Raw genomic sequence first — 18,130 nt, 5'->3', positions numbered from 1 at the left:
AATAGGACAATGACCAGCCAAAGGTCATGATCCATTTTGAATTAATGACACAGGCAGAAAGAGAGATGAGATTCTGCAAAGGGAGTTCAGGGTGTTAGGTAGGAAGTTGCAAAACAGGACCTCTAGGGTTGTAATCTCTGGATAACTCTCTGTGCCACGTGCCAGTGAGGCTAGGAATGGGATGATAATATAGATAATTACATGGCTGAAGAGCTGGTATAGGAAGGAGGGCTTCGGGTAGATCATTGGGGTCTCTTCCAGGGCAAGAGGGAGCTGTATAGGAAGGGCAGAATGCATCTAAATTGGAGAGTGTCAATATCCTGGCTTGGAGGCTTGTTAGTGCAACTCAGGAGGGTTTAAATTAGGTTAATGAACACATTAGGAACATGATTTAAAAATTAGAACTAAAGTGATGTTGGAGATAAGCCAAAAGACTGGAAGACTAGAATTACATGATGGGTGTCAGAGTCACATGCCGTAACCAAAGTAACAAGTAATACAAAACTATACAAACTAATTAGAGAGATCATACCAATTTGTCAAGGTGATGGTGTTAAAACAGCACAGTAAGGAATGTTTTACAGATACAGAATGGGTGGTAGGCTCACATGAAGTGGAACCACTGCTGAAGCAATCTTCAGTGATGTTGAAACTGTCTGTTCGTTTTGGCTCAGTATGTGCCTCTTACACCGATCATGTTATTCCAACCATTTGGTTTGTCTCCAGCACCACCTTATTTTTAATGTTTTGTAATTATCTCTCTGCCTCATTTAATGGGATTATTGGTCATCTCTTCGCTGGTTATTCAGCTGTTAACACTTTACTCACGCTGTCTAACACTCTTGGTCACCTGCAGACTCATTATTCAATACTCCATTCACACCAGCAGAATGATCCTTTGATTTCTCTGCCCTTGATCTCTCTGCCTGTATTAAACCCCTTTACAAACTCCCTTTTTATACAAGAGTCATATTAGTGATTTTCCAGTCCTCTAGGACCCTCCCTGACTCTAGCAATTCCTGAAAGTTCACCACTAACGCATCCACTATCTCTTCAGTGATCTCCTTCAGAATTCTGGGGTGTGGTCCATCTGCTCCAGGTGATTTATCCAGCTTCAGGTCATTCAGTTTTTCTTGCACCTTTTCCTTGGTGGTGGCCACCATACTCAGCTCTGTCCCACGACTCTCTCGAATTTTTCAGAGATTACTCATGTCTTCCACTGTGAAGACTGGCGCGAAGTAATTATTCAGTTCCTCAGCCATTTCCTTGTTCCCCACTGCCAATCTCCAATGTCATCTTCCAGTGGCCCAATGTCCACTTTTGCCTCACTTTTGTCCTTTATATACTTAAAGAAACTCTTACAGTCTTCATTTATATTACTGGTGAGCTCACCCTCATATTTAATCTTCTCCCTTCTTATTTCTTTTTTTGTTGCCTCTGCTGGTCTTTGTAAGCTTCCCAGTTCTCTGGTTTTCCACTGCCTTCGCCACATTATATGCTTTCTCTTTTGCATTAATACTATCCCTGATTTCCTCAGTCAGCCACGGTCACCTCATCCTCCCTGTACCATGCTTCTTTTTCCTTCCTTTCTTTTCCTCCTGTCTTTGCTGATAGTCTCCTCTTCCAGTCAATTTTGCCCATCTCCTCCCTCAAACCTCTGTAGTCCATGTACACAGATCCTTGAAAGTTGCCACCCAGGTTGACAGGGCTGTTAAGAAGGCATACGGTGTTTTAGCTTTTATTAATAGAGGGATCGAGTTCCGGAACCAAGAGGTTATGGTGAAGCTGTACAAAACTCTGGTGTGGCCACACTTGGAGTATTGAGTACAGTTCTGGGCACCGTATTATAAGAAGGATGTGGAAGTTTTGGAAAGGGTGCAGAGGAGATTTACTAGGATGTTGCCTGGTATGGATGGAAGGTCTTACGAGGAAAGGCTGAGGGACTTGAGGCTGTTTTCATTAGAGAGAAGAAAGTTGAGAGGTGACTTAATTGAGACATATAAAATAATCAGAGGGTTAGATAGGGTGGATAGGGAGAGCCTTTTTCCTAGGATAGTGACGGCGAGCACGAGGGGGCATAGCTTTAAATTGAGGGGTGAAAGATATAGGACAGATGTCATAGGTAGTTTCTTTCCTCAGAGAGTAGTAAGGGAATGGAACGCTTTGCCTGCAATGGTAGTAGATTCGCCAACTTTAAGTACATTTAAGTTGTCATTGGATAAGCATATGGACGTACATGGAATAGTGTAGGTTAGATGGGCTTGAGATCGGTATGACAGGTCGGCACAATATCGAGGGCTGAAGAGCCTGTACTGTGCTATAATGTTCTATGTTCTATGACTGCAGCATAGGTTCATGAGGTCAATTCCCTGAATGGCAGGACTACCATATGTCGAAAGATTGGAGCGAGTGGTCTTGTATACACTTGCATTTAGAAGGATGAGATTGATTATAAGATTATTAAGGGATCGGACACTCTGGAGGCAGGAAGCATGTTTCCGCTGATGGGTGAGTCCAGAACCAGAGGACACAGTTTAAAAATAAGGGGTAGGCCATTTAGAACAGAGTTGAGGAAAAACTTCTTCACTCAGAGAGTGGTGGATATATGGAATGCTCTTCCCCAGAAGGCAGTGGAGGCCAACTCTCTGGATACGTTCAAGAAAGAGATAGATAGAGCTCTTAAAGATAGTGGAATCAAGGGTTATGGGGATAAGGCAGGAAGAGGATTCTGATTGTGGATGATCAGCCATGATTATAATGAATGGTGGTGCTGGCTCGAAGGGCCGAATGGCCTACTCCTGCACCTATTGTCTATTGTCTATTGTCATTGCACAACACTAAATCCAGTATTGCCTGTTCCCTTGTGGGCTCCTCCACCAGCTGCTCCAAAAAGCCATCTCACAGACATTCCACAAACTCCTTTTCTCGCAATCCTCCCTGTACCATGCTGCTTTGTCCCAGAGATGAATTATTGCTGCGTCTCCTGAATTACTCCCAGAAACTCCTGCCACTGCTGTTCCACTGTCTTTGCTGCTCGGGTCCTCTTCCAGTCAATTCTGCCCAGCTCCTCCCTCATGCCTCTGTAGTTGCCTTTATTCAACTGTAATACCGTTACCTCTAGTTCTATCTTCTCCCTCTCAAATCACAGAGTAAATTCTATCATCTTATGATCACTACCTCTGAAGGGTTCCTTTACCTTAAGCTCCCTTATCAAGTCTGTCTCATTGAACAACACTAAATCCAGTATTGCCTGTTCCCTTGTGGGCTCCTTCACCAGCTGCTCCAAAAAGCTATGTCATAGACATTCCACAAACTCCGTTTCTCGCAATCCACTACCAACATGATTTTCCCAGTCCGTCTGCATATTGAAATCCCCCATGACCACTGTGACTTTGCCGTTCCTACGCACCTTTTCTATCGCCTGCTGTATCTTGCGCTCCAGCTCCTGACGACTGTTTGGTGCCTGTACACAACATCAACTCTGGTTTTTTACCTTTGCAGTTCCTCTATTCTATCCACATGGATTCTACACCATCCGAACCGACTTTGTTTGTTCCTATTGATTTAATTTCATTTCTCACTAATAAGGCAACCACACACCCTCAGCCCACCTGCCTATCTTTTCGATACGACGTATATCTTTGGATATTCATTTCCCAATCCTGGTCCCCTTGTATTCACGTTTCCATGATGCCTACCACATCATACCTGCCAGTTTCGATTTGTGCCACAAGCTCATTTACCTCGTTCCTTATGCTGCATGAATTCAGATACAGCACCTTCAGTCCTGTATTAACCCTCCCTATTATCATCGTCACTAGTTTACCCAGTGTGCTTGGAGTTTGATTCCTAACCATTTCTAAACGTTCTGTACTATTTGTGTCTGTGCTGGAGACTTTGGTAACCTCTCCTGAATTCTCCTTCCCTGTCATTTCTTTCATAATTTTCCACTTTGTTGAATTCTCCACTACAGACATTAACCTGCGCTTTGTTTCCCACTGGGGCAAGTTTCACCATTCCCTGCCCCCCACTTTCTAGTTTAAAGCCCTGTTGACCGGCCTGTTTACCCTCTTCGCTGGAACATTGGTCCCAGCTCGATTCAGGTACAGGCCGTCCCAATGATACAGATCCCTCCTGTTCCAATACTGATGCCAGTTCCCCATGAAAAGGAACCCCTCTTTCCCGCACCACTCTTTTAGCCATGTGTTTGCTTCCCTTATTCTCATGCCCCTACGCCAATTAACACGTGGCTCGGGCAGTAATCTGGAGATTATAATCCTTGAGGAACTGCTCTTTAAATTGGTTCCCAGCTCCTGATAATCTCTGAACAGGTCCTCTTTCCTTGTCTTGCCTACGTTGTTTGCTCTGGCTTAGACCACAACAACTGGATTCTCCCCCTCTCGCTCTAATATCCTTTCCAGACGGTCAGAAATATCCCTTCCCCTGGCACTGGGCAGGCAACACACCATGCGGGACTCTCAATTCTGCTTACAAAGGATGCTACCTTTCCCCCTAATTATAGAATCCCCTACAACACCACCTGTCTTTTTGCTCCCCCCTCTTGAATGACCTCCCCTATGACGGTGCAGTGGTCAGTTGGCTCATCCTCCCTCCAGCCCTTTTCCGTACCCACACATGGAGCAAGTACCTCGTACCTGTTGGACAAGGTAAAGAGCTGAGGGTCCTCTGTTCCTGACTGTAGGATCCCTTGACCTGCCTCGCCTTCAGTCACACCCTGCTGTCCCTGGCCACTGACCAAATTTGTGTTGTTTAATCAGCCCAGTGTGACTGCCTCCTGAAATATAATGTGCAGATACTTCTCCCCCTCCTGTGTCTGAAGCTCAGATTCCAGCTTGCCCCAAAGGTGGAATCGAACCCAGGTCCCTGGCGCTATGAGGCAGCAGTGCTAACCATTGAGCCACCGTGCCGCCCCATGTAGTTGTTGTCGTGGGTGCTCTTAACTTCTCCAGTATTGAATAGGACTCCCTCAGTTCCAGGGGCTTAGATGGGGCGGAATTAGTTTGGTGTGTCCAGGAGGGTTTCTTGAAACAATGTAGAGTTCGTCACGACTATGGGAAGGGCCATATTAGGCCTTATACTGGGGAATGAGCCTGGCCATGTAATCAATGTTTTAGTGGAGTTGCATTCTGGAAAGTGCGATCATATTTCCATAAGTGGTAAGGTTGTAATGGAAAAGGATTAGACTGATCCTTGGGTGAAAGTGCTAAATTGGGGAAAGGCAAATCACAACCACACTTGGCAGGAACTGCAGAAATTACGCTGGGGGAGGATAAGCTATCTGACATGTGGGAGTCTTTTAAAGGTCAGTTAGAACATAGGACATAGAACAATGCATCGCAGAACAGGCTCTTCGGCCCTCGATGTTGCGCCGACCTGTGAACTAATCTAAGCCCCTCCCCCTACACTATCCCATCATTATCCATTTGCTTATCCAAGGACTGTTTAAATGCCCCCAATGTGGCTGCGTTAACTACATTGGCAGGCAGGGCATTCCACACCCTCACCACTCTCTGAGTAAAGAACCTACCTCTGACATCTGTCTTAAATCTATCACCCCTCAATTTGTAGCTGTGCCCCCTTGTACAAGCTGAAGTCATCATCCTCGGAAAAAGACTCTCACTGTCCACCCTATCTCATCCTCTGATCAGAAATTGATCAGAATTCAGAAGTCGGTGGAGTGGTGGGCAGTGTGGAAGAATGTTGCAGGTTGCAGGGAGACTTGGATAAATTGCAGAATTGGGCTGAAAGGTGTCAAATGGAGTTCAATGCGGATAAATGTGAGGTGATTCACTTTGGGATGAATAATAGGAAGGCAGAATACTGGATCAATGGAAAGATTCTCGGTAGTGTGGATGTGCAGAGGGATCTTGTGTCCATGTACATAGATCCCTGAAAGTTGCCACCCAGGTTGATAGTGCTGTTGAGAAGGCTTACGGTGTGTTAGGTTTTATTGGGAGAGGGATTGAGTTCCGGAACCGTGATGTCATGCTGCAACTGTACAAAACGCTAGTGCGGCCTCATTTGAAATATTGCATGCAGTTCCGGTCGCCCCATTACAGGAAGGATGTGGAAGCATTGAAAAAGGTGCAGAGGAGATTTACCAGGATGTTGCCTGGTCTGGAGCGCAAGCCCTCTGAAGAAAGGCTGAGGGACTTGGGTCTGTTCTCATTGGAGAGAAGCAAGTTAAGAGGGGATTTAATAGAGACACAAGATGATCAGAGGATTAGATAGGGTGGACAGTGACAGTCTTTTTCCGAGGATGATGACTTCAGCTTGTACAAGGGGGCATAGCTACAAATTGAGGGGTGATAGATTTAAGACAGATGTCAGAGGCAGGTTCTTTACTCAGAGAGTGGTAAGGGCGTGGAATGCCCTGCCTGCCAACGTAGTTAACTCAGCCACATTAGGGGCATTTAAACAGTCCTTGGATAAACATATGGATAATGATGGGATGGTGTAGGGGGAGGGGCTTAGATTAGTTCACAGGTCGGCGCAATATCGAGGGCCGAAGGGCCTGTTCTGCTGTATTGTTCTATAAGTAGCATTAAGGAGAATCTCAAGGCACTTTATAACCCTCTTGCTCCTAATATATTTATAAGGGAGTGGGTAGGTCCACTCGAGGACAAAGAGAATTTATGTTTGGAGCTAATGGAAGTGAGTGAGATCCTGAATGAGTGTTTCACATCAGTATTCACCAACAAGAAGGACATGGATAATGGTAGGATTGGATGGGGGTGGGGTATGCTGATATCGGCAGGCTGGTCACTATTAAGAAGGACGTGGTGTTGGGTGTCTTGAAAAACACAAAGGTTTAAAGGTTCCTAGAGCCTGATGGTATCTATCCCAGGATATTGAGGGAGACCAGGGAGGTGTTTGCCTGGACCTTGATAGAGATCATTGTATCCTCTTTAGCCACAAGCAAGGTCCCTGAAGACTGGAGAATGTGCTTTCTTGTTTAAGAAAAGCAACAGGTATAATCCAGGAAACTGCAGCTCAGCGAGCCCTACATCAGTGGTAGGAAACGTTTTGGAGAAGATTCTTAGGGACAGGATTTACTCACATATTTGGAAAAGTATGGACTTTTAGGGATAGCCAACACAGCTTGATATTGTCTACATGGACTTTACTAAAGCATTTGACAAGATCCGCTATGGGATGCTGATCCAGAAGTATAAATTACATGGGATCCACTATTAACTGAGAATAGGACAAGGAAAACAAAGATAAATTTAGAAGGTTCAACTTTACTTTCAACTGCCAGAATCCTACTCCAGGCTTTCCAGCCTCAACGTGCCTCTGCCAGAATCCTACTCCAGGCTTTCCAGCCTCAACATGCCTCTGCCAGAATCCTGCTCCAGGCTTTCCAGCCTCAACGTGCCTCTGCCAGAATCCTGCCCTGGCTGCCTCACCAATGACGGCCTACAATGATGGTATCATCAGCGAACTTGTAGCTGGAGTAAGGATGGAATATGGCCACTAGCGTAAAGGGGCCATGGGAATGTGGTTGACTGTTAACTGCCCTCCAAGGAATTAGGAATGGGCAATAAATACTGGCCTAGCCAGCAACACCCACATCTTGTGAATGAATTTAAAAAATAATGAGCTTGGTCATAGTGAGTAGGGGGCAGGTGTGGAGGATGGGCGTTTTTCTGACTGGAGATCTGTGACCAGTGGTGTTTGAGTGTGTGTGTGTGTGTGTGTGTGTGTGTGTGTGAGAGAGAGAGAGAGAGTATGTGTGTATATCTGGTGGAGAAATGTCAAATGGGGTTTAATCTGGACAAGTGTGAGTTGGTGCATTTTGGGAGGATGAATGCAAGAGAAAAGGTTCATATAGATCAGGCCCACTGCTCTGCCTTATCAATCCTCTTCGTTATTTCTTCAAAAACCCAATTAAGTCAGTGAGACACGACTTGCTACTCACAAAGCCTTGTTGATTATCCCGAAGAAGTCCATGCTTTTCCAAGTGCATGTAAATCCTGGCTCTTAGGATTCCCTGCACCAACTTACTTGCCATTAATGTCAGGCTCACCATCTATAGTTCCCTGGCTTTTCTTTACGGCTTTTCTTTACTGCTTTTCTTAAATAGTGGGACCACATTAGCCAACCTCCAGTCTTCTGGCATCTCGCCTGTGGCTATTGATGATACAGCTATCTCAGCAAGGGGCCTACAGGGTTCTCGGGTATGACTGATCACGTTCCAGGGATTTATCCACCTTTACATGTTTTAAGCCATTCTGCACTATCGCCTCTGTAATATGGGCACGTTTTGAGATGTCGCTGTTAATTTTCTCAAGTTCTCCAGCTTCAAAGAACAAAGAACAAAGAAAATTATACCACAGGAATAGGCCCTTCAGCCCTCCAAGTCTGCGCCAGTCAAGATCCTCTGTCTAACCTGTCATCTATTTTCTAACGGTCTGTGTCCATTTGCTCCCTGCCCATCCATGCACCTGTCCAAATATATCTTAGAAGATGCTAATGTGTCTTCGTCTACCATCTCCGCTGGCAACGCGTTCCAGGCACCCACCACCCTCTGTGTCAAGAACTTTCCACGCATATCTCCCTTAAACTTTCCTCCTCTCACTTTGAACTCATGACCCCTAGTAATTGAGGCCCCCACTCTGGGGAAAAAAGCTTTTTGCTATCCACCCTGTCTATACCCCTCATGATTTTGTAGACTTCAATCAGGTCCCCCCTCAATCTCCGTCTTTCTAATGAAAATAATCCTAATCTACTCAACCTCTCTTCAGAGCTAGCACCCTCCATACCAGGCAGCATCCTGGTGAACCTCCTCTGCACCCTCTCCAGAGCATCCACATCCTTTTGGTAATGTGGTGACCAGAACTGCACACAGTACTCCAAATGTGGCCGAACCAAAGTCTTATACAACTGTAACATAGCCTGCCAACCCTTGTACTCAATACCCCGTCCAATGAAGGAAAGCATGCCATATGCCTTCTTGACCACCCTGTTGACCTGCGTTGCCACCTTCAGGGAACAATGGACCTGAACACCCAGATCTCTCTGTTCATCAATTTTCCCCAGGACTTTTCCATTTACTGTATAGTTCGCCTTTGAATTTGATCTTCCAAAATGCATCACCTCATATTTGCCCAGATTGAACTCCATCTGCCATTTATCTGCCCAACTCACCAGTCTTCCATATGCTTCTCCACAACAAATACTGATGGAAAATGCTTGTTTACTACTTCCTCCATCTCCTGCGGTTCCACACAGAGGTGGCCTAGCTGATCTTTAAGGGGCCTTATTCTCTCCCTCGGTACTATTTTGTGTCGTGTTGTAGGAATACTCACAATGTTAGGGAGGAAATTTCAGGATTTTGATCCATTCAGAAGAATGTGAGGTGATCTGATTGAAACGTTCAAGATGATCAGGGGACTTGATAGGATGGTACTGACAGATACTGCCTTATAACAGCTCTATACTCAGGCTGCCATTAAGGCCCACCTACCATTTGCCTTCCTCACTGCTTGCTATAACTGCATATCTCCTTTTAATGACTGGCACAAAGAAACTGGGAATCCTTTGCGCAGCAACATTTCCCGATTTATCAACATTTAAAGAACACTCTGACATGGCTACTGTCAAGTTGTTCGCTCTGGTAGGATGGCAGATTATTAATTATGTTTCATACAGGGGATGTCAGCATCACTGGCTAGGCCAACATTTATGGTCCATCCCTAATTGACATACATAGAAACATAGATACATAGAAGCATAGAAGATAGGAGCGGGACAAGGCCATTTGGCCATTCGACCCTGCTCCGCCATTCAAAGAACAAAGAAAATTACAGCACAGGAACAGGCCCTTTGGCCTGACCAGCCTGCGTCGATCCAGATCCTCTGTCTAAACCTGTCATCTATTTTCTAAGGGTCTGTGTCCCTTTGCTCCCTGCCCATCAAGATGCTGCTTGGCCTGCTGTGTTCATCCAGCCCCATACTTTGTTATCTTGGATTCTCCAGCATCTGCAGTTCCCATTATCTCTCCCTCTCCCATCCATGTACCTGTCCAGATACATCGTAAAAGACGCTAACGTGTCTGTGTCTACCACCTCCGCTGGCAACGCGTTCCAGGCACCCACCACCCTCTGCGTAAAGAACTTACCACGCATATCTCCCTTAAACTTCCCTCCTCTCACTTTGAACTCATGACCCCTAGTAATTGAGTCCCCCACTCTGGGAAAAAGGTTCTTGCTATCCACCCTTGTCTATACCCCTCATGATTTTGTAAACCTCAATCAGGTCCCCCCTCAATCTCCATCTTTCTAATGAAAATAATCCTAATCTACTCAACCTCTCTTCATAGCTAGCACCCTCCATACCAGGCAACATCCTGGTGAACCTCCTCTGCACCCTCTCCAAAGCATCCACATCCTTTTGGTAATGTGGCGACCAGAACTGTACACAGTACTCCAAATGTGGCCGAACTAAAGTCCTATACAACTGCAACATGACCTGCCAACTCTTGTACTCAATACCCCGTCCGATGAAGGAAAGCATGCCATATGCCTTCTTGACCACCCTATTGACCTGCGTTGCCAACTTCAGGGAACAATGGACGAAGAACAATGAACAATTCATCACAATCATGGCTGATTGTCCAACTCAATGGCCCAATTCCTGCTTTCTTCCCATAACCTTGATCCCATTTGACCCAAGTGCTATATCTAGCCACCTCTTGAATACATTCAATGTTTTGGCATCAACTGCTTCCTGTGGTAAAGAATTCCACAGGCTCACCATTCTTTGGGTGAAGAAGCGTCTCCTCATCTCTGTCCTAAATGGTCTACCCCAAATCCTCATACTGTGATCCGGTTCAGGACACAGCCACATCATAGAACATAGAACATTACAATGCAATACAGGCCTTTCGGCCCTCGATGTTGCGCCGACCTGTGAAACCAATCTGAAGCCCATCTAACCTACACTATTCCATTATTATCCATATGTTTATCCAATGACAATTTAAATGCCTTAAAGTTGGCAAGTCTACTACCGTTGCAGGCAGGGCATTCCATGCCCTTACTACTCTCTGAGTAAAGAACCTGCCTCTGACATCTGTCCTATATCTGTCACCCTCAATTTAAAGCTATGTCTACCTGTTCCAAGGAAAAAGGCTCTCACTGTCCACCCTATCTAGTCTCTGATCATCTTGTATGTCTCTATTAAGTCGCCTCTTAACCTCCTTCCGTCTAACAAAAACAGCCTCAAGCCCCTCTACCTTTCCTCATAAGACCTTCCCTCCATACCAGACAACATCCTGGTAAATCTCCTCTGCACCCTTTCGAAAGCTTCCACATCCTTCCAATCATGCAGTGACCAGAACTGTACGCAATACTCCAAGTGCGGCCGCACCAGAGTTTTGTACAGCTGCAACATGACCTCATGCCTCCAAAACTCTACCAATAAAACCTAATAGACCATATGCCTTCTTAACAACTCTATCAACCTGGGTGGCAACTTTCAGGGATCTATGCACATGAACAGCGAGATCCCTCTGCTCATCCACACTACCAAGAAACTTACCATTAACCCAGTACTCTGTAATCCTGTATTCCACCGGGATCATCCTGCATCTACCCTGCTAGTCCTGTTAGAATTGTATAGTCTGTTTGAGATACCCCCCTCATTCATCTGAACTCAAGTGAAAACAATCCCAACCTCGTCAATGTCTCCTCATACCTCAGACCTTCCATCCCCAGAATCAATCTGGTAAACCTTCGCTGCACTCCACCAAGAGCAAGAGCATCCTCCCTCAGAAAAGGAGACCAAAGCTGCACACAATATTCCAGGTGTGGTCTCCCCAAGGCCCTGTATAACTGCAACAACACATTCCTGCTCCTGTACTTGAAACTTCTTGTAACGAAGGCCAACACACCATTTGCCTTCTTTACCGCCTGCTGCCCCTACATGCTTACATTCAGCGACTGTCCCTTGAGAAGTTGGTGGTGAGCTGCCTTTCTGAACTACTGCATTCCATGTGCTGTAGGTTGACCCACAATATCTTTCCAAAGTGAATACCACATGATCTTGACCAGACTCTCTGTGTATAACCACAGATGGGTGAGATACTAAATGAGCATTTTACATCAGTACTTCACAAGTCATAGAATCCTTACAGTGTGGAAACAGGCTCTTCGGCTCAACAACTCCACACCGACCCCCAAGCACCCACCCAGACCCACTCCCCTATAACCCACCTACTCTACACATCCCTGAACACTATGGGCAATTTAGCATGGCCAATCCACTCTAACCTGTACCTCTTTGGACTGTGAGAGGAAACTGGAGCGAACCCACGGAGACAGGGGGAGAATATGCAAACTCCACACAGACAGTCGCCTGAGGGTGGAATTGAACCCAGGTCCCTGGTGCGGTGAGGCAGCAGTGCAAACCACTGAGCCACCGTGCTACTGCTTACTGTGGAGAAGGATGTGAAATGTACATAACATGGAGAATTAAATAGTGGTATCTTGAAAAGTGTCCATATTATAGTGGAGGAAGTGCTGGATGTCTTAAAATGCACAAAGGTGACTAAATTCTCAGGTGTACCCTGGAATTCAGTGGGAAGCAATGGAAGTTATTTCTGGGCCCCTTGCTGTGATATTTGTATCGTCGATAGGCACAGATGAGGTGCTGGAAGACTGGTGGGCGGTAAATGTGGTGTTATTATTTCAGAAAGGTGATTAAAGAAAAGCCATGGAACCTCAGATTGGGTAGCCTAACGCCAGTGGTGGGTAAGTTGTTGGAGGGAATCCTGAGGGGTAGGATTTATGTGTATTGGTAAAGCAAGGACTGATTGGGGATAATCAATAGGGCTTGTGTGTGGGAAGTTGTGTCTCACTAACTTGATTGGGTTTTTTTGAAGAGGTGACAAAGTAGACTGATGAAGGCAGAGTGACATATGTTGTCTGTGTGGACTTCAGTAAGACATTCAACAAGATTCCACATGTGGCCTGGTTAGTAAGGTTAGAGCACAGGGAATCTTGGGGGAGCTAGCCATTGGATATAAAATTAGCTTGGAGGTAGGAGACAGAGGGTGGTGGTGGTGGAGGGTTGCCTTTCAGACTGGAGGCCTGTGACCAGTGGTTTAGCACAAGGATCGGTGCTGGATACACGGCTTTTTGCCATTTATGTAGCTGATCTGGGTGTGAATAAAACAGGTATGCTTAGTAAGTTTGCAGGTGACACCAAAATTGGTGGTGTAGTGGACAGTGTAGAAAGCTCTCAGAAGGGAATTTGGAGGTGGTGGTGCTTCCATGTATCTGCTGCCCTTGTCCTTCTGGGTGGAAGTGGTTGTGGGTTTGGTTGGTGCTCCCTGAGACAAATCTATACAGTATGTGTAGAACTGTGAGTCCACATATAGCACATAGACTGCAGCAGTTCAAGAAGGCAGCTTGCATCACCTCTTCACTGCAAAGGTAATTGCATTGGAGAGAATAAAGAACAGATTTTAAGAATATTGCCAGAATTCCCAAAGTGCAGCTAAGAGGAATAAGAACAAAGAACAAAGAAAATTACAGCACAGGAACAGGCCCTTCGGCCCTCCAAGCCTGCGCCGATCAAGATCCTCTGTCTAACCTGTCATCTATTTTCTAAGGGTCTGTGACCATTTGCTCCCTGCCCATCCATGTACCTGTCCAGGTAATGATTGAATAGACTGCTGTTGTTTTCTTCAGAACAGAGGAGACTGAGGGATGACTTAATTGAAGTATACAAAATCTAGGATAGAGTGGATTGGGAAAATCTCCCCTTGATCAATGAGGCTAGTAAATAGGTGCACAGATTTAGGCCAATTGGCAGACAGAATCAGAGGGAACAGGAGGAAAAATGGCCTTAAATTCAAGCTGGTTGGGAGTATGGAGTTGTATTTGCAATCAAATCAGACCTGATCATATTAAGTGGCAAAGCTGGCTTGAAAGTGAGATGACAAAGTGTAGAGCTGGATGAACACAGCAGGCCAGGCAGCATCAGAGGAGCAGGAAGGCTGACATTTCAAGTCAGGACCCTTTTTCAGAAACGGGGGAGGGGAAGGGGACTCTGGAATAATTTGAGGGAGGCAACGATAGAAGGTGGATAGAGGAGAAGATAGGTGGAGAGAATACAGACAGGTCAAGGAGGTGGGCATGCAGCCAGCAAAGGTGAGTGCAGGTAGGGAGTTGGGATGGGGGGGTGGTCAATGAGGAGGGAGGGGCAGGTAGGTGGGACAGAAGACAGACATGTCAAGGAGGTGGGGATGGGACTATTGGGTAGGAAGTGGGGGTGGGGGTTGGTCAGTGAGGTGGGAAGAGCGGATAGGTGGGAGAAAAGACGGATAGGTCAAGAGGTCGAGTTGTGAGAGCATGGAATGCGTTGCCAGCAGCAGTTGTGGAAGCAAGGTCATTGGGGTCATTTAAGAGACTGCTGGACATGCATATGGTCACAGAAATTTGAGGGTGCATACATGAGGATCAATGGTCGGCACAACATTGTGGGCTGAAGGGCCTGTTCTGTGCTGTACTGTTCTATGTTCTATGTTCTATGTCTATGGCGGGGACGAGCTGGGCTGCTTTTGGGATGAGGTTGGGAGTGGGGAGATTTTGAAGATTGAATGTATCTGTTTATTCAAGACCCTGAAGCTCAGTGTTCTTCTGCTTGAGTAATAATTGACATGAATGTCTGATATTTCAAGGACCTAGTTAATTAATCAAGTGACTCACCTCTGAAATGCCCACTGCTATTACATCCTACCTCAAATATTTGATTTGATTTGATTTATTGCAGTGACATGTACCTAAGTACAGTGAAAAGTTTTGCATTATGAGCAGTATAGGCAGATTATAGGGATGCTTAGAGTGAGGCATACAAGTTGTACGCACAGGAGGTGCACAAAACAAGATCAACATTGTTTGAAGTTAGAGAATCCATTCATCAGTCTAATAACAGCCGAGAAGAAGCTGTTTTGAGCCTGTTGCTGTGTGTGTTCAAGCTTCTGTATCTTTTGTCTGATGGAAGAGAACAGAGAACAAAGAAAATTACACCACAGGAACAGGCCCTTTGGCCCTCCGAGCCTGTGCCGATCGAGATCCTCTGTCTAACATGTCATCTATTTTCTAAGGGTCTGCATCTACCACCTCCGCTGGCAATGCATTCCAGGCACCCACCACCCTCTGTGTAAAGACCTTTCCACACATATCTCCCTTAAACTTTCCTCCTCTCACTTTGAACTCATGACCCCTAGTAATTGAGTCCCCCACTCTGGGAAAAAGCTTCTTGCTATCCACCCTGTCTACACCCCTCATGATTTTGTAGACCTCAATCAGGTCCCCTCTCAATCTCTGTCTTTCTAATGAAAATAATCCTATTCTATTCAACCTCTCTTCATAGCTAGCACCCTCCATTCCAGGCAACATCCTGATGAACCTACTATGCACCCTCTCCAAAGTGTCCACATCCTTTTGGTAATGTGACGACCAGAACTGTACACAGTTGGTTGTAGGAGATCATTACCGGGATGGGAGGGGTCTTTGATGAAATTTGCAGCCTTTCCCCAATAATGAGCTGTATAAATAGAGTCTATGGATGGAAGGTTGGCTTCCATGATGGTCTGGGCTGTGCACACAACGTTCTGTAATTTCTTACTGTCTTGGGCAGAGCTGTTACTGTACAAAGCTATAGAAGTTGGTGAGGGTCTTTGTGGGCATGTTGAAATCTAAGCACCTGACGAAGAAGAGGTTTTGTTGTGCCTTCTTGACCATCGCATCTACGTGGGAAGTCAAGGACAAGATGTCAGTTATTGTTCCTCAGAGGAACTTAATGCTCTCCACTTCAGCTCCGTTGATGTAGATAGGGGCCTGTCCTCCTTCTTTCTTCCTGAAGTTCAGTTCTTTTGTTTTGCTGACATTGAGAGAGATGCTGTTATCATTGCATCACGACACCAAACCCTCTATCTCCTCCCTGTGTTCTAGCTACCCATTGTTTGAAATGGAGCTGACAATGGTGGTGTCATCAGCAAACTCGTAGATGTCATTTGGTGAAATCTGGCCACACAGTTGTGAGTGTAGAGGGAGTACAGCAGGGGTCTGAGAACACATCCTTCAGCATGTATAGTTACCCATCCTCACTGCAGCCTGTGTGTCAGCAAGCTAAGGATCCAGTTGCAGAGTGGAGAGCTGAGACCTAGATCTCGGAGTTTTGAGAGCAGTCTGGGAGGGAATATGGTGTTAATCATAGAATCCGTATAGTGTGGAAACAAGCTCTTCAGCCCAATAAGTCCCCACCATCCCTTGGAGAATCCCACCCAGACCCATCCCCCTATAGCCCACCTAATCTACAGACCCCTGAACACTATGGGCAATTTAGCAAGGCCAATCCACCTAACCCTGCACATCTTTGGACTGTGGGAGGAAACCGGAACACCCGGAGGAAGGTGGAGCAATAGTCGATGAGTAGAAGCCCTAAAGTAGATGTCTGTCACTGGATTTTTCTTGAATAACAGTAACGAAAGATATTGATAGAGTTAAGTTAGTTTTCTTTCCCCTTGAATGACTGTTTTCAGGACTGGTGGCACATTTTTTAAGATGAGAGGAGAAAGATTCAAAAAAGGCATGAGGTAATTTTTTTACACAAAGGGTGGTTCATACATGGAATGAACTTCCTGAAGAAGTGGTGGATGGGGGTATAATTACAACGCTTAAAAGACATTTAGATAGATCTATGATAGGAAAGGTTTGGAGGGATATGGGCCAGGAGCAGGGGACTAGTTTAGTTTGGGATTCTGTTCGGCATGGACTGGTCTGTGCTGTATGACTCTATGAGAAGTTCATTTTCACAAAGGTAATTTTCTTGACAAGAGACCGACCAGTGAGTGAACAAAGTAAATATAAAGGGAAAGAATGTTGCAGACAGGTCATTCTGTGACAAATCAACGACCATTCATTAAGATGTTTTCCTCTCTCCACAGATTCTGATATCAGCCAGTGGAACTTCAAAGAACCTGCCTTCTTCTACAAAGTCATATTATAGCCCATGAGTCATGATTCTTACAGAGACTCTTTTCTGTATTATGTTGTATGGACATGTGAAAATTGGCATAGGCAAGGAGTAGATTTAGAGGCAGTTTATTGAACAGCATATGATTTAATCTGAACAAAGAGGTATAGCTCCAGCTGTAGAAGAAATCACAGCAGAACAAAAATATCAGAGGCGTATGATATGTGTGTATGAGATGATCCACTTCAATTCATATTGTAAAATGGATCAACTCCACAACAGTTAGTTCAGCAATAATTCAATTGTTTAGCAGTCATTACAATATTCCAACAGATGATTTTATTATTTTTCTTAAAAATGTAGCTCTTGATTAAAAATTACTCATTTATTTAATTTTAAAAAGTGCAAAAGTTAAATAGAAATGTCAAGAGCCTCCTTCACACTATTTTAATTGAAACAGTTTGAGACTCTTTGTTCCAGTTTATGCATTGCGAGCGAAGAAAAATGTGATGATTTAAGCATTGGTTCAGAAGAAGAATCATACTGCACTGGAACTGTTAACCATTGATATCTTTCCAATTGTACTCCTGGAATTTCTCCAGCACTTTGTTTTTATTATATTTGAAACAATTGTTACATCCTCACTCCAAACAAAAATAAAAATAACCATTTTCAAATTAAGTACTGCATTCATTACAGACCTGACTCTTTTTGATGTGAAGGTGATGATGCAAAGAGATTTCCTACACTCAGAGTATTGTCAGGACACACCTTTAGTGCTCTAACAAATGGGCAATAATATCAGTTGGGGATTTATGGACATTAGCCTCAGAAATGGGTGGAATTCCACAGTTACCTGGACACAAACTCTGAAATCAGACCAGCACAAAAGCTGACTCGTTTCTGCCTTAAATATCTAAAGAGGAGTCACGTTATGTTGTTAGTAACAGCAGCAAGCCTGAGGATTGGGAGCATCTTAGAGCAGCAAAAGAGGACAATGGGAGGGATGCAGTAGCCTAGTGGTATAATCACTGGATTATTAAAACAGAGACCCAGTTCATTTGCAGGTTTGGTCTCTCTGTGAGAGGCCATACCTGCCATAGAGGGAGAGCAGGGGAGG

The 18,130-nt window shown here is 45.1% G+C and overlaps 1 protein-coding gene across 1 annotated transcript in view; it reads left to right on the top strand.

Annotated features, from left to right (window-relative positions):
- The window catches only part of LOC132209540 (disintegrin and metalloproteinase domain-containing protein 12-like), a 268,784-nt gene extending 251,113 nt beyond the window's left edge, over nt 1–17,671 (top strand). The window contains exon 22 of the mRNA XM_059645262.1: nt 16,982–17,671. The gene's annotated coding sequence lies outside the window, so the exon portion shown is untranslated. The remainder of the gene's footprint in view (nt 1–16,981) is intronic.
- The last annotated feature ends 459 nt before the right edge of the window (nt 17,672–18,130 follow it).

This window comes from Stegostoma tigrinum, chromosome 1, assembly GCF_030684315.1.
Source record: "Stegostoma tigrinum isolate sSteTig4 chromosome 1, sSteTig4.hap1, whole genome shotgun sequence".
Classification (NCBI taxonomy): Eukaryota; Metazoa; Chordata; class Chondrichthyes; order Orectolobiformes; family Stegostomatidae; genus Stegostoma; species Stegostoma tigrinum.
The sequence above is the reverse complement of the archived record's forward strand: the minus strand, read 5'-3'. Positions and strand labels throughout refer to the sequence as shown.